The sequence below is a fragment of the Pinus tabuliformis genome, chromosome 8 (genome assembly GCF_031772625.1).
Source record: "Pinus tabuliformis cultivar Carrire ecotype Pingquan chromosome 8, CPIR1, whole genome shotgun sequence".
In the NCBI taxonomy this organism is placed as follows: domain Eukaryota; kingdom Viridiplantae; phylum Streptophyta; class Pinopsida; order Pinales; family Pinaceae; genus Pinus; species Pinus tabuliformis.
The window spans coordinates 356248589-356266549 of NC_142294.1; positions in this window are offsets into that span (position 1 = coordinate 356248589).

Below are 17961 nucleotides of genomic sequence, written 5' to 3' on the forward strand. Positions count from 1 at the left end.
TCCTACAGTCCTCGAGACTACCATTGCTGAAGAGGATTATATCATCCACGAAGAGGAGATGAGTGACCCAGAAATTTTGTGCAACTTCAATTCCTTTGAGAGTCCCCTGTCTTTTTTCTTCATGGGTCAAGAGACTGATACCATCTACTGCCAGCAAAAACAAAAGGGGAGAGAGCGGGCAACCTTGGCGAAGGCCTCGATCAGGGCTAAAGAAACTGGAGGCTGCACCGTTGATCAGGACAACTATGGATGAGGACGAAACACAACTCATAATCCATCTTACAAAACCATATCTGAACCCCAGGTGAGTTAACAAAAGCCTTAGGTACAGCCAACTGATTCTGTCATAAGCCTTAGATAAATCGATTTTCACAACGACTCCTTTTTTTTTCCCAACTTTTAGACTGTGAAGTGTTTCTTGAGCTACTCCAACAGCTTCATGAATTTGTCTGCCATCTAGAAAGCCAAATTTCTCAGGGGAAATGTTTCTAGAAAGGAAGGGTTTTAGCCTGACAGCAATAATTTTAGCGATAATTTTGTAAACACAAGTACACAAAGAAATGGGCCTGAAATCGCCGAAAGAAACTGGAAGATCTGATTTGGGTATGAGTGCTAGAAAAGTGGCATTGAAAGGTTGATAGATAGAACCTGAACGCCTGGAGTCTTCCACGACAGCCACTAACTCATCTCCAATGAATTCAAAGAAATGCTGGAAGAATTCGGCAGTCCAGCCATCCGGGCCGGGGCTTTTGTCCCTTTGCATCGATTTGAGGACGCTTTCAACCTCCTCCTTAGAAATAGGTGCCATGAGGGAATCATTATCTTCCTCCTCTATGAATCTTGGAAAAATCTGGGCAACCCTAATAACTTCTGCAATAGAAACTTCATCTGGAGCTTTGAAAAGATTCTTGAAATAATTGACCCCCAATGAGGCCAAATCTTCGAAAGAACGAGCCATTTCACCATTGTCTTTCTTCATTTCCCAGATTGGATTTTTTTCTCCCTTTGGCATAATTCTGAAAAAACTTGGAGTTTTCGTCCCCTACCTGCAGCCAGATCGCTCTGCTTTTTAAACGCCAGCTTTGCTCCCTGAGCTGAAGAATTCTCCTTCTTTCCATCTCCAACTCTTGAATTCTAGTCCGAGACTCTACTGTACCATAGCCATTTCCATCTGGGTCTTCAAGGAGGGCAAGTTCAGAGTTAACAAGATTCATGGTTTCTTCTTCCTTCAGCTTCTTTTGGAGAGCCCAATGTTTTGAGGTGGCCTTCATCCTTATTAAATTGTCCATAAAAACCTGACTTCGATTCTCACCTTCATTAAAAACATCTTTCTTCCAAGTGTTATGGAAGAGGCTAGTATAGGAGGCATCCGAAAGCCAAGAAGAATTAAATTTAAAGGGAGTACCCGGTTTAGTGAGATCTCCCTTCACTTCCAGGAAGACAGGGAAATGATCTGAAAGACCACCATCCCCAACCCAATGTCTAAATGCCTGTAAATTTTCTGCCAGCGAATCACATATCAGGAATCGATCAAGTTTCTTCCCGATCCAATCATCTCCTAATCTTCGATTCCTCCACGTAGGGCGCAACTTTAAAGGGGCAACATCCACCAGGGGAGAAGAGGCCAGTTTATGTTGGAAGAACTCAGAAAGGGGATCTGCTCTGGCACTGACCCCCCAAGATTCAGTCAACCCCAAAGAAAAATTAAGGTCTCCGCCGATAATAAGATTTGGGTGCGCCAGGAAAGACTTTGCGAAGAAGGAGTTCCAGAACCTCTCCCGCTCCAAGACAGGACCATAGACATTGAGGAAAAGTAAGGGAATCATAGTTAGTTGGAAAAAAGTTCCACAACTAAAATGTTTTCTGATCCCCAAGAGGAGATCTCACGTAACACCTTCACATTAAAACCCAGAACCACTCCTCCTAAGTGTCCATTCGCATCGATTGCATGAAAACTCCAACCCGGCAGAAGCTTATAAAGACAACCTGAAATTTCTTCCCCCTTCCCAAGAGTTTCTTGGAGAAGAATAATATCAGGTTTGTTGGACCTGACCAGTTCCTTCAGAGCTAGTTTTTTGGGTAGACTAGCTAGACCCCTGCAGTTGTAGGATAAAATGATCATCTAGAACTCTCAGGGGGTGACTGCTTTGCTCTAAGCACCCCTGGCAGAGACATCTGTTTCCCTCCAGCAATATCAATGACAGCCTTCAACTGTGCCTTCGACAGATTTGATTTCCTTCCTCTTAGCTTTCTCGGACCTATTGACCCCACATCCAACTCCAGACCTCCTACAACCGGGCCTTTCCCTTTCCTGATGGCTAAAGGTCTAAGATTGTAGTGGGGTTCAGGGCCCCCAACTCCAGGAGGAAGAGAAGAGGCAGGAACCATGGGGACAGAGGACTGAATAGGAGAAGATGGGATGGTCATTATAACACTGTCTAATGGGGCTAGTCCCTTCTTCAGATCTGGCATATCATTTGAGAGCTGTCTGATAGGACCCACCTCATCACAGCAAGAACTAGGAAAAGCATTAGAAGAGCGAAAGGAAGAGGATTGGGGAAGAAGTGAACAAGCCTGGTTCGATCCATCGATTACAGAGACTGCTGAGATACCAAAGGAAGAAGGCAGAAATGATATAGATTCACTAGTTGCCACCCGAGGTTGTTCATTTCCAACTTCCCCCATATGCTCCGGACACAACTCCTGAACGCTTGCCAGAACATCGGACTCCTTGATCTGAGCCCCTTCCTTCTGAGTGAATACCTTCTGATTTTTCTTTTCCTCCAGATTATTCCCATTTTTCCTCTGCCTTCGACGACGACGATGTCCAAGAGGGCACTCCCGGGCCAGATGTCCATAAATATGACAACGATGACATCTGAAAGGGAGGTTTTCATAGTCCAGGGTCTGAATAAACTCTAGACCACGATACTTCAGGAGCATAGCATCCGCCAAACCTTCTCTAGGATTTAAACTTACCAGAAGGCGGGCAGCGCTCCAGTCATGAGTGCGTAAATAAGTTCTGTCTGTGTCGAGAAACTTACCCAGCGTGTTTCTGATTGAAGAGAAGGCCGAGTCAGTCCAGAATTGAATAGGAAGACCCGGTAATTTGACCCAGACTGGAAACTCCGCCGTTTTTTCTTTCTGGGCATCGAAAAGGGGCGTCCATTTCCTGAATAAGATAGGCCTCTTCCCTAAACTCCAGTGCTTTTCCAACACCCATTCGACATGCTCCTTTTGTCCAAACCGAATGCAGAACCAACCTCTGTCAAGAATCTTGATCTCTTCTGGCTGACCCGGAGCATCTTTCCATTCAGACTGAGCCCAATCCTTGATGAAGGCAGCCGAGAACTTTCTTCCACGGACTCTGCCAACTAAGAAGGTTTCCGAGGCTTCCAACGCCTGGTCTATATGGATATCCACTCCAAAAACACAGCTAGGCCTCTCCTCCTTTTTTCTGAAGAGCTTGGACTTCTTCCTCTTTCGACCCACCACCTTCGTCTTTGCTTCTCCCTCTACTGCCTCAAACAGCTCAGAACACCTTCCAGACGGAAAAATGTTGTCTTCATTTGACTCCACGGCCATCCTAGTTACCCCAACAGCCGAAACTGAGACCTGGCTTTGTTTTTGTCCCTCTTCTCCGGATCCGTTCGACTCCCCTCCAGCCTCTTCTTTGGACATGGACCTTGTCAAGCTGGGAAACATTCCTTTCAGCATCAGATTTTTTTCAGGTATCCGTTCAAGGGCGCCTTTTTTCACTACTCCTTCTTCCACCGCCTTATCAAGAATACCTGACTTCACTGCATTCTTCGGAAAGTAATAGAGCAGGTTTTCCTCGGACACATCATGTCCCCAACAGGCGAGGAGGTCTTCAAACGCAGGTTCTATATCCACCGACTCACTTTCGTGAGGCCACTCCTGCGCTTCACAAAGACCGGAATCCATTCACGATGTAATGATAGCAATAAACTACAGACCCCAGAGGCTTCTGACCCACAGCATCCAGCTCCCGAGCCTCATCCATGGCCGCCAAGATCCACCGCGCGGGAAGCCAGTTCAAAAAACCCCTATTCATCCATGGTGGTGTTCCAGTCCCAATTTTGTCAGCCCCCGCCAATCTTAAGTTACCGACCAATATTACTTATGTAACAAATAAATTTTATTATTTTATATATATTTTTAAAATAATTTTGATAAGAAGTTGACTAATTAGTAAAATTATAAATTTCAATTATTAAAATTTTAAAAAAATGAAGTCATTGCAAAAATAAATAAATTTAAATATCAAAATTTTTGAAATAACAAAATTGTAACTTTTCATTATCCAATTATATTAATTAATTTATAAAAACATTACAATACAAATAATTTATTCTAATAAGTTTTTAGAATTAACTTAATTAATTAATAAATACCAAATCGTTCAACAATAGCATATATACCACTACTAAGATTATGATTTTTATTAAATACTAAATTAATTTTGTGTAAAAATAATTAATTTAATTTTAATATATATATATATATATATATATATATATATATATATATAATTTTCCTTTTTTTGTTCCTAAGTTAACATAACTTATTTTTTGTTTCTATCAGACTTACCATAACTTATATTATCATGAAATTTTTTGAGTCAATGAAAACGTACTAAATATATAAATTATATAAATGATATATATATAATCAAAAAATATAGTTTAATTTTGTTTTAATGTTTTTTAATGTTTATGAGAAATTTAAATATTTAAAGTGATAAAAATGAGTTTATTTTTGAGAGAACGTTTTTTTACAATGAACTCAATACACAAGATAGACAATACAAATGAAATTAAATATTATGATTTAAAGAAAATTGATTGTTCATATACTATAAAAAACTCAGAATTTTACTAGTGCAACATTTCTTCCACCTATTAAGTCATTAGGTCATTTTTTTAATGGGATTTCAACTTAGTAGTAACCTCAAATTGTGCAATAAAATGAGATTCAAGTACCTCATTAATCCAAAAACCATGAATAACACCATATTACTTGGTACTTCACGAGATATTACTTAAAAGTGTTATATAATTTCTATTTAAAAATAATAATACATCACTGTGTGGAAAAGAGCATACTATAACGAATATAAGAGAGATGTAATTTACTTAGTGCTCCACCAAGAGTCTACACATGTCCGTTCTGAGATAATAAATAAAAAACATGTTAGATATATTTAAAAATAATAATCAATATGCAATTAGTATTACACAAATTAGGATTATTTGGATGTTTCAAATTAGACATTTTTGTGATTGTGTAAGACACTTGGTTTTACCACATTAATAAAAGTATGCAAATGTTTCAATTTAATAACACCGTGATCTTACATTACTATTGTTCTACCTTGAAGACTTTGTGATCTTATATTATGATTAGTCTACTTTGAAAACTTTGTGATTTTGTAAAATGATTTGGACAAAAGAATATTAGTTATGAAACAAGGAACTTAAAAAAATGATTAATTGAAGGCTAATACAATCAAACTCAACCCTTTGCACATAAAATTTAAAACTATGGCTTATAATTTTCCCATTATTATGAAAAGATGATTAAGTGAAGGTTAATACAATCAAACTCAAAGATTTGCACAAAAAAAAGGCTTATACTTTGCCCATTATTTATTGTTTTTAACTCTAATTCAGCTATATTTAAGCTAAGGATTTCATCTATATTTAAACTAAGGAAGAGTATCTGTAATGTAGCTCATGTTCAAAATGTGGTTATTGGTTCATACCTTTCAGAATTCAATAATTAAGCTAAGCAACAGGGAACACTAGCTATGGGGACTCGTTATTCTCAATTTATAGTAAAAAACCAAACACCTTGTGTGATGTGACTTTATAATTAATAAGTCAAGCAGTTTAAACATTAATGAAGTTGTATAGGGTGGGAAGTTGTTTGGCGAGGACTTCGTTTCTAGCATATACCTATCATGGGCATAACTAAGAAAGAGGATCCATATATAAAACACCATACCATTCTTTTTGTCAATGTTCTTTGTTTAATATGAACCCTAATCAAAATGTTAGTAAATGTGTTTTGTTTGAAATTGCATAGAAGAAGAGGAATTGTATGTTAATAAAACAAAGTTTCTTGTAACAACAATGCGCTTTCTAATCATTGTATCTATTAGACCTCACCTTCGACAAAGATACTTCCCTGTCACTTGTGTACAAATATATGTATAATATGAAACGTTTTATTATAATCAATCTCACTAATAAGGACTCTCTTCCTATGAGGACAAAACCCTGATGCATCTTTCGCTCATCATATTATCTGAATGAACTCATAGAAAATATAGATAAACAAGAGCAACTCCGTAGCGATAGTCCCTGCCGATATCAAACAAAATTTATTTGGTTTTTAGCTATTTGAATTAAACAAAGTTCATTTTCTTATCAATTTTAATGTTTGCATGATATAAACACAATTCATTTTCTTATCAATTTTAATGTTTACATAATATATAATGCTTATGTGCATGGATGGTCTTGGGTGGATTATGTGGGTGGAACATCAAAGAATAGAACGTTGGATGGCCAATGGCATTGGGATTGGTTCATGAGCCCTTACCTTACACGTAGAGCAGGAACTCACTTTATGTCATCTTAAACCCTCTATCTACATATGCCTTGCATGATTACTAAGATGTTGGAAAAGCATATACAATTGGAGAATATAGCCTAGCTGCTTTTCTTTACAAATTTATCTCTCTTGCCTTTGATAGAAGGCGTAGGCAAGTGAAATAAAAGAGACCGAGCTCAAAGTCTGTTACCGCATTGGTATAGTTTATGCCGCCACTTTCCTGATTGGAAGAAAGGTCAAAGCCTTTAATGCATTAAATAAGTGATTTTACTTCAGACAAATGCTACTTCGATACTCGGTGGATGTATATAACTCTCACCTGTTATGGATCTTGTCTGTTCACAATGCATAATGTTGTTGATTTAGAGTACAAGAGTTCACATAAATTACGTATGTTGAATTATTGGTGCAATGAATAATGCTTATGTCGAGTCATATAGAAATTATAAGAATGCCATTAATACTATATTTTTATTTATGAAATGATATTTACATGTATCAAAGACTTTTCTAAAACAATTGATTTTGTTGGAGTAATAAATATTTCGTTTGAGCTAGGTGGCCTAAAGTGGACCTTTCAAATTTTTAATTCACATGAGTTTGATAAGTGAATGTGATTTCCTATTGGGTTCTAATCACCCACCTATTATGGATCAGTCTGCGCGCAATTAATTGTTATCAGCAAACTGATGAGTAGATTGAGCCTTTGTGAAAATGTGCCATCTTGATTTGCTTAATTTGTTAGTTTATATATGATCAGTGGAATGGAAGATCATAGTCATTAACACTATTATTATTCATTACATCAAAATAATAACATTTATCTCGTTGCCTAGGCAAGGGATGGTGACTATCAATTATTGATCCTTGCTTCATGCAATTTGATCAAATTAAAACTTGTTTCCTTTTAATGAAACCTATTATGTTTCTTCTCTTAGTATGAAACACAAACCTATTATGTTTCTCTTGTTTCACTACCCTCTTTCCTTTGCGTCATTTCCCTTTGTGTCATGCCATGTCTCAAATTTTCTACACATCACAAAAACAATGACAAATGTATTAAATATTCTAGTATGTATCCAGTTAATAATGAATGGGAAAAAAAGTGTTCAATTAATAAATTGAAAATTGGTCATCAATTCATAAAATTTATCAGAAAAATGATGGATAGAATGAATTATTGTGATAATGTGTTGGTGGATTTGCTCAACTTGTTAGTTTATATAGTAGTGCAACGTAGGATGGTAAATAACTCACACTGCTATTATTTGTTACATTAAAATTATAGCATTTTTCTTAGGGCCTAGTTTTATGGATTATAACATTGATCATTGCTTCATGCAAGTTGATGAAAGTCATTAATAGGCTTTTTGTAAAGGAAATATACTCTTAGCATGATTGATTGTTAATTGGGAAGTTTAGACTTTGACAAAATATTTTAGTGAAGGTGAAGCTAGCATCAACACAACAGAGGGAGGGCCATGATATACACCAAGTAAAGTAGAATCTATAAACACTCCAAGACTTAGTGTCGGATGGGGTCAAAAACACTTATCTGAACTCATGGAAAAAACAGAAGAGGCTCAAATGAATGGATGATATTTTTGTTTTGATGACAATTGTAATCCTTTCACTATGAACCTAAAAAAATCCTTGGAATAACATGCAGATGAAATGGAAGCAACGCACTATTACATACCCCATGGTGGGGATGCACTGCATAACAACATGGACTTCCTTTGGCATAAGTTTCAAGTTCGTATGGCAGTTATTCTTCCAAATTCACTAGGACTTGCACTTGTCTTGTTCTTTTCTAACATGCCATTTGTGTCGTTAATCATAGAAAGAAGGGAACAAAAAGAATGGAACCCAAAGAATGGCTTAATATTCTTTCAGGCTTGCTTAATATTATGTTAACCTCATCAGCCATTCATTATTTTTATATATCATCATTATAAAACAAAAAAATTTCCTCTTCTTTTTAGGGCATCCTGTGTGAATCTTGATTTTTTGGTACATATGTCAAGGGGGTTTCCCGATGTTAATTTTTAAGGATAATTGTAGGGAGCAACTTCTCAGTGTATGTTGTGCTCTTTTTGTTGCCAAGTCATACAAATTCAGGTTTAGGACTCTTACGAATGGTCTAATCTGAAGTTGGAGAGATGGGAAATGACACAATGCCCATTCCAAGGTACTTCTTTTGCTACCCTCTTTGTCATGGCTTTCGAATCTATATATCTACAAGTAAAAATTATGGCATTAATTTCAGAAATAATAACGCTAAAAGAGTTAAAAATGTACATTTAATTTCTTTTCTTGTATTCAATGTTTCATGAAATGTTCAATCTGGTCAATTATCTGAAGCAATATACTACAAATGATAATACAAATTTAATATTTGTAGATACTATGAAATTCAGTAGATTATTTCTTCTATCGGTTGATGAGGTCTCTTATGGATGGTGTCCGGAAATTTAATTACCAGTTGAAGGGAACTAAATGACGATCAACCAGATGACCTCATTGGTGAAGGTTGACTGCAGGTAAAACATTAGAATTTATGTTATGATTATGCAAAGTAAAATAACATTGAACAGAAATTTGATTGATGCTTGCATAATTTTCCATAGATAATGGCCATCTTCTAGGAATCTGGCAGTTTACTTCTCTAATATATGCGATATCAAAGATTTTATTGTTTTTTGAGGAAAAGTCGTAAGAAATCATGAGATTTTAAGGGCCTTTAAAACTTCCAATCGGACACTTCCAATGACTTCGGTGTTGCTCATTGCCATCGACCAGAAACACAAATGCTCATTGCCATCGACCAGAAACACAAAAGAAATTAAAAAAATTAATGAAAATCAATAAAATAAATAATAAAATGACACGGTGTTGTAATTTTCCAGCTAGAAACACAAATAAAATAAATAATAAACATAAAATAAAAAATAAAAACTTCTAGCGACATAAAAAATGTTAAAGAAATTAATGAAAATCAATAAGATAAATAATAAAATGACACAGTGTTTCAATTTTCCAGGTAGCTAAGAACAAAAAAATAAAAATAAAAAAAAATAAAAACATGTAGGGTAGGCACGCAAGGGTTGCATGTAGCCCAATTGCCCCCACGCCTACTTAGCCAAGCATATAACCAGGTCATTCGTTTCATTTATTCGCATGGAGTGCATCATATCGCTTTGGGACTGGAAAAGCACTGGAATTGAAACAAAATCTTTCACAGGTTATGCTATGGGCTTTCGATAGAGACATTTTTCTTTTGCTACCACCTCTAATTTCATTCCCGTATCATGTTTTTAATTATAAAATTTGTATGAAGACTGTTGTGCTTCCCATGTCTCTAAGGCCGATCGGAGAGCAGAAATGCATAACAGGAAAGGTTGTGAACAACATATGCGTAGCAGATTCATGGTTATGCGATCGACCATGCAAAATTCACACACATGAGTAGGAAGACCTATCTATGGGCCACTATCTATGCATAACAGGAAGGCAAGGATTCCAACATTCAAGCTGGGCAGACACACTATAGTTGGTCCATTCTTCTATTGTAAACATGAAACTATAGATGAATAAGGAAGCTGGGGGAAAGAATGGATAGTCTGCAAAACATAGCTAGAAGATCCCTGAACTGAGTGGAGCTGATCTGTCTAGCCGTCCTAGAGAATGATTAGGCCGAAAGGAGATCTGACTGAGTTATATTAAAAGAATTCCATGGAGTTTGGGTCCTCATCCTGCCTGAGCATAGTGAAGTGGCATGTCGCTTCCCTGCAGAAGACTGCCACCTTCATGAGCTTGCATCTTCTGAACCGAGTATTCATCCATTGCAGTAGCTTTGGTAAGCCCTTCTATGACATTCTTAACATAATAAATGTATTGAGTTGGTCATAGAAGTTAAGGTAGTAATGTGTCTCGATGAGCATGTATATTTTATGCTGTGTTTCTATTAGGCTGTAGATACATAACCAGATACATAACTAGCTTCAAGAATGAGATATGAGGATATACATAACTAGTATACATTATTTTAGTAATACAGAAACAATTAAACTATAAGCATTACCTACAACCATATGTATGACAGAGAATGTAGTAGTTTCTCACAGAGAATGCAATAGTTTTTGAATTTCAGGACTTGTTGCTCCATTCTTCTTCTCATTGGGCTATGACACTACTACTCAATGCACTCATGAGGATGAGTCGAGCCTTCATATTTTTACTACTCTGGTTTGGTGCACTCATGAGGATGAGTTGAGCCTTGAAAGAAGACAGAGGGTTAAGATTCCACCTTCAAAGGGGGCAAAGCAAAGCCAAGTACCGAGTATGATGTAACCTGACAAATGGCTAACATGCCAATAGTTAGTTACACGACATTTTTTTGGTTCGGGTTACTAGATGATAGGAAAGTTTGGATTATGTTTTAATTGAAAGTATTCAGAACATTAAATGTTTCTAAATTAATTTTAAGTTGAAACTAACATTAAAATAACACCGAATAGAAGTATAAAACTATTTATCCTCAGTTTTAATAGAAATAAATAAAATCATGTAGTCTTCCCTGCAATAAGAGGTCGAAACTGAAACTTGAGATAAAGTTTGTTTGATAGAGTATTTTTGTTAAAATGTTATTTAATTTTGGATTATGTCCAGGCCCTATATCTTGTTGGGCCATGGGTTTTGATGGATGCCACATGAAAGTGATTTTTAGTCAATTGAATGTATGGCATGTGATTAAAAACCCCAAGCTAGTACGTCGAATTATGTAATGTACATGTTTTCCTCGGCATATTTTGAATATATATATATATATATATATATTCTCTTTCCTTTTGATTTTAGGATGAATTTTGGTCTGATCTTTGTAATGGAATGATTAAATCTTATGAGAAGATAGACAAGGATATTCTTGAATTGGTTTAGAAGGTTCAAATAATGTCAAAACCATCTTCTTCCATATAGGGTTTTATGTATGTTTATCTTTAGGATGGGAGTTAAGACTTATCCTTTCTTGACGGAGCATGTTTCTTTTCCACACAATACATCTCTATATTATTTTCACAGGATTGTGCTTGAGGCAATTTTAGCTCTGTTTATGAAAATGATGTCTTCATTTAGTCTAGTGGGCCATTCGGCGGGGTCTTTCCAAGAGGAATATTGGTAAATAGGGAAAACAATCTATAGGGTAAATGTTGAATATTTGGAGCTCGATGATGGACTTAGAAAAGATCCGATCATGCACCATTACATGACACCATAGTTATGCATTTTGATCACTATACAAGGCCTTCCAAACTCTTATAATTCTCTTGGATATACATTCATTCATAACAATATACAAATTCAAACAACGTTCACCTTTGTTTCTGCCATTCTCAATCTTCATCAATCCAGTCGCCATAGATTCTTCTTATTTTCGGAGGTAATGTATTCATGCTTATCTCTCTACTATGATTCCCATGTATTAGCTATAATGAGAACTTTTCCTAATCGGTTTCGAAAGGACAACTCATTCCACTAATAGTTACATTCGATCAGTGGGTGATCCATCGATGTTCATCCATCCGTCCATTATAGGTTCTTTGATGTTCTATTTGTCCAAAGTACTCGATTGATGCCCCCTCCCTCCCAGATATAGAGGTACTACTGTAATCAATGGATAGGAACCCACCTCGGCAGACTATAGCTCCCCCACCAATTTCTTACTCAAGGAATGTAAACAATTTATCAATTTATTAGATTTGTAATGAATTATCCAAGGAGTAAAAGGAAAAAAAAACATGATATGGCTTAAAAAGGATGCCATTTCCATGTCGCTAAACCCTTATTAGTTTTTTGCACTTGACTTGGGTTGTGTAAAGGTTGTATATTTGTCCTGTGTGGACCAAGAGATGTAGTCTGTGAAACTACTGATGACAATGGATTATTAGTGGGAGGCCTATATCAACCATTTGAAACTATTGGCCCATTATGTCAAGAAGAAACCAGATTATTTGTGGGAGGCCTATATTGACCGTTTGAAATTATTAGGGCATCAAGTCAAGAAGAAATAATAAAAATACCCATGCCATATCGACCATTAGATGGAACCTAGGTCTTGAACCCAAGGGAAAACTATTAGTGATCCCATTATTAATATTGCCATTTGTGTTATCTATTATTGTATGATTAGAATTTGTGGAACTTAACACTTCTCCCTATGGTGGAGGAGGATCCGAAGGATGAACATATTGTGCAGTTGCTATAAAGCATGTTGAAAAGTATGAGGCAGTAAGTGTTGTGAAAAATTAGCATTGTGAAAAATTAGTATTGTAATAAGAGAATGAAAATGATCCCTCTTCAAAAGCTGATGAATAGTGATTGGCCAATAATTTGACCAACGAGTTGTTGGAACATGATATAGCAGAGGAGTGGAGAAATCCAAAAGAAGACAACCCAATTGTTGAAATGGATAAGTTTATGGCTTCAAATTATGGCATCAGTGTTGGCTTGGTGGGGTCTGACCGAGGTTAGGCGTTAGTTAGCCAATCAAATCCCTACACTATTGGTCGTTTCGGCATCAGCGCACGGAAGGAGGATCGAAGTCTCACCCGAAGCAGTATGAGGGGATTCTGGAACCAAGTTTTTGCACCATGAGATGGTTGTGATGTCATTTTGTTCCTTCTGTTCCTGCTTTCGCGCAAGTCGTTAAGTTCTAGGGCTCTGTCTGTCTAGCCCTTTACTCCAACCTTTAGTACGTTCGCGAAGGGCTACGATTAGCTTTCGTGCAGCCCTAACCTACGGTTCAGGTACTTTCGCACTGCTAGGGTAGCGTATCGTGCAGATTCCGTAATTATCTTAACTGTCTTACTTATCTTATTAAACAATCACAATTAGCGCCACATAAATAGATATTGTTACTTGCATTCAATTAACCAATGTAATTACATACATTCGCACATTACATAAGAATTATAAATGAAAAAATACACAATATGAAAATATCCATTAACAGGAAACAAAGACACAATAATTGTAGAATGCTTCTCTTTATTGATATCTTCAAATGAATATAGACTCTATTAGCCCTGCACAAACAACTGTAGGGGTCCGCGCTCTCAGCTGTGGACTTCTACTCCAGGCCTCTGCGTACTTAGCTACAGAGCCTCTAACTACACTAAGACCTGAAACTTAGACTTCTCTCCTTATAGCTCAAACTTCTTCTACGATTTCTCATTACTCAAAACCTTGCTTAGAGATTACTTACTTATCTCTTTTTATACAATCCCATGGTCTGCGGACCATGGGTATATCTTTATGACCAAATTTACTTTACAAAATAAGAGAGGAAAATCCTTTATGAATCATGACACCTTCACCCTCCGTGACCACAAAATGTGTAGACTTTACAACTTTATTACAAAATTCGAGCCAAAACATGGGCTTTTAGCCCCAAAACTGTCCTTGGGGGATCCCGTTCCAAACAGTCCCCCAACACAAACATCGTGACTCTCCCTCGAGTCACTCGGAAGGTGTGAAGATATTAGCGTGAAGACATCCTAGCTCGACCAGTATGACCGCAACCTCAATAGTGCACTGTGTGGCCGCCTTCTTTGCGTCTTCAACCATCTGCTCGGTCACTGCTCCTGAACTATCGGCCTGAAGATTTTGCTGAGTTTCTTGCAGAGTCGCAAGCTTTCCTTCAATAGAGGTTGTGACCATGTAAGTCTCATCCAGCCAAGGCTTCAATCACGCCTTCAGTACTTCTTCCTTGTGCAGTGCTGCATCCACCTGTTCTTTCAACTGCTTGGCCTACTGCAGCTTTCCCAGTCTTTGTGTGAGCATGACGGTTTGCGCTGTGCCTTTCACCTCATCATAGTGCTGCTACAACTCACACATCTCCAGTCGATGTACTTTAAGGTCCTCCTCCAAGCTCGTCAAGATCTCAAAAGACTGATCAAAAAGTTGTGTGTAGTCTGCTACTCCAATATCAATTGCCACTATTGGCTCTATGACAGCAGTCACCCGATGCTCCTTTACTTCTGGTGGGGTTGAAGGCTAGGCCTTGAACTGTAGCTTAGTGATCTGCAGGTTCAACTCCAACTAAACCCTTGCCAGTTTTGTATGTGCATTGTTCACCCCTGTAGCCAGCTTGTGGATGCACACCTCGACTAGTTCTTCCTTAGGAATGACCAACATTTGGACCATTCGGCATGCCTATTCTAGTTTGTCACCTCGGTCACAGTAGTAATGTCAAATTCTTGTTGTAGAGCCATTTGCTCATTGTTAATCCGCTGCTCACTAATCACCTGGAGGGCACAGTGCTCACGGGCCCTCAGCTGCGCATTCACTCCATCCTGCAAAAGGTGGAGTGCCTCACCAGGGAGCGCTGCCAGATTCAACCCTACTCCCTTGCGGGTGCTGAAAGTTGGCCTAACAGCTTCATTCTCCATGGTCAGTTCTCCATCAGGGAGCACTATCGCGCTGGAGGTCTTAGCGCGTAGCATCTAGGTAGCTTCTAAAGTGCCAATAGCAAGGCTAGTGGACATCGTGCTAGCCAGTGCACTGCGGGTCTGCAACTCCTGCAAACCTGTCTAGATAGCCCCTAAGATTATTTGATGCTGCTTCTCAAACCATTGTAGGGCCTCCGCAGTGACATCCCGCACTATGTCACCGATGTCATGCAAATCGCCCTCTATGAGGTTGATTGGGTCTAGTGATGTCTTAGTAACCTTGGATTTCTTCGTGGACCCTCCTTTCTCTTGCTCCCTTGGACACTTGATGCAGGCAGTTGTCACCTATGGGTCCATGCTGTGCTGTTTAGTCTGCTCGTCTGTCTCTTCCTCTATCTTAGATGAAGGTGACCTCACACCTTTGTAAGAGCCCCACTCTGTTCCACCTGTGTGCTCCTCTGTCTACTGAGCGGCATCTAGCTCCACCTGGGCCTTGTCAGAAGTCTCCTTCTTTCTCTTTTCAGCCAGTTATGTCATCTTGAGCTTAGCCTCCTCCTTCTTTTTCTGCACGTTGAACTTGCTCCCTCCCATTGCCAAGACTATTGTGGTGCACCATTCATCGAGCCATCGATCTAGTACTACATCAATGGCATCATCTGTTTCCAGGTAAGGCAAGTCATACCATTTCTACGTAGGGTCCTTCCATGCCCTGATGGACACATGGTGAAAATATACTTTAAACTCTGCGTAGCTCTGTAGGTTGGCAAACACTGTAGGAGACAACAACGGATTGCGATTTATGGCCATATGAATGTTCATCTCCATCAAGATCGAAAAGATCTTACTGTCCTTGATGTGCTGCGTATCCTTGGTCGCCCACATCAAAGTGTACTTCGCTACTTCCAGTATGTCTGGTGCGACCGAAGGGAATTGGCTGTCCTCTGGAAACTCCCATGCTACCAACACAAGAGAAAGTAAGAGCCACGTGTAGTGGAACGTCTTGCTGAGCTCCTGTGATTTGTGGTAGTTCGCAAGGAAATCACAGCAGAGATAGTCTGCCCAATTGAACTAAACTCCTTTGGCGTACTGGGCTGCTAGCGCGACGACAGGTGCCGACACCTCATCGGCGTGAAACTTCCTCATCACCTTCCCTGCTAAAATATGTGTAGCTACCTTTACAGCAGGGTCACAGATGTTGGATATGGCATATCCATGTAGCTTCTTTACCAACTTAAACTTCTCTTTCATGGCCTTCGCGAGGGCCTGCTCGCCACCTTTTCCGCCAAATATCATGGCTGGATTTTCTCCTATGTAGGGCAACCACATGATCCTATGGATCAACCTGTCAGTGATGGGTATTGGCTCCTCCAACCATAGGCACCCATCATGCACCAAGCATAGCAGCTGCTTGATGACCAGTACTGTAATTGATGTGCAGTTGTAGTGCGATACCCATAGCATGTTGAGAAAACCTGCCTTGTCTACTCCTCTGAGCCACTTTTGCAGCTCCAATGTGGTCATTCCGGTGGTTGTATCGATGATGCGGCACATCAGCTGCTCGGTCGCCAGGTGTGGGAACTTCTCATGGTCGGCCAAGTCCCAGTATTCGAGCTTTAACCGAGGAATCCACCCCAAGCGCAACCCTTCAAAAACAATTTCATCCGACAGTAGAGGGGTTTGCAAGGGGACCTTTCTCTCATTGATATCTTTCGGGACTTTGGTCTTGCCTTTGCACGGAGGGATGTACTCAGGAAACCGAGTGATAGGGTCAACACCCTGTGCTTCAACTTCCTCCACATCTATCCCCACGTCCTCCTCATCCAAGGGAATGTCCTCCATCTCTTCCTCCTCTGGCTCTAGATTGATGGCTTTGCCCTTTTCCTGTGTGGTGGGATTTGGTGGTTTTCTTCTCAGCGATGTGCACACCTATCGTATGCTGCTTTCCCTTTTTATCCTTCGCGCTCTCCTTGGTTGGGGTGGGCTTTGGTCTCAGCGTCCTTGGTGATTTAGGGACTTTCGCTAACACTTCGACAACCTCTGGAGCAACTTCTTCCATAACAATTTTTGTCACCGACTCCTCTGCGATCACTTCTTCGGTATCTATAGCTGTTGTAGGTGTCGACATAATGCTTTCCAATAGTGCTTGTGGCATCTCCGATAAGGTCTCAAATGTTGAACTTGCTATTAGAGCCTCAAAGAATTCTCAGTTCATGTGCGCCTGAGATCTCAACAACTAAATTCTCAAAATTCCAAGTGTTTTTTACTGGGTAGCCACCTGTAATTTATAGGGCATTTTGAATTCAAATCCAACCGTTCCCCCCAAATTCGGTTCATTAATGCTGGATTGGCAGTAGATTTTCAAGTATTTGACCCATAAATTTCATCTTAAATGTCGACCACCCACTCCATTTGGCCGCAATTCTACCATCAAATCATGAACAATGACGTTAACGGTCACTTTCTGGCCGACCTGCGTGATTTCTCCCTGGGTAGCGCAGCTCCCTTTGCACTGCCGCGAACCCTGTGACACTTCCTTGATTTGCACAATCCTCTAATCACGCAGCTCCTCAACCTGGGTAGTGTAGTTTATAGTCTCGCACCTCCTTTCAGCTGCCTGAAGCGCTAAGGTTGTTCTACCTCCATATAGTCACATGGCCGGACCACTGGTGTATAGCTTCAATCGACTGCCATTCACCTTTCCTGGGAAGGGATCTCCATTCAATTTAACCAACTGAACCGCTCCTCCGTCGGTAATCTCCTTAATTAGATAGGGCCTTAACCAGTGCATTCTGAATTTCCATGGAAATTTATCAAACCTGTTGTCATATAACAAAACTAGGTCATTTACCTTAAAGGTGCGCAACTTAATGTG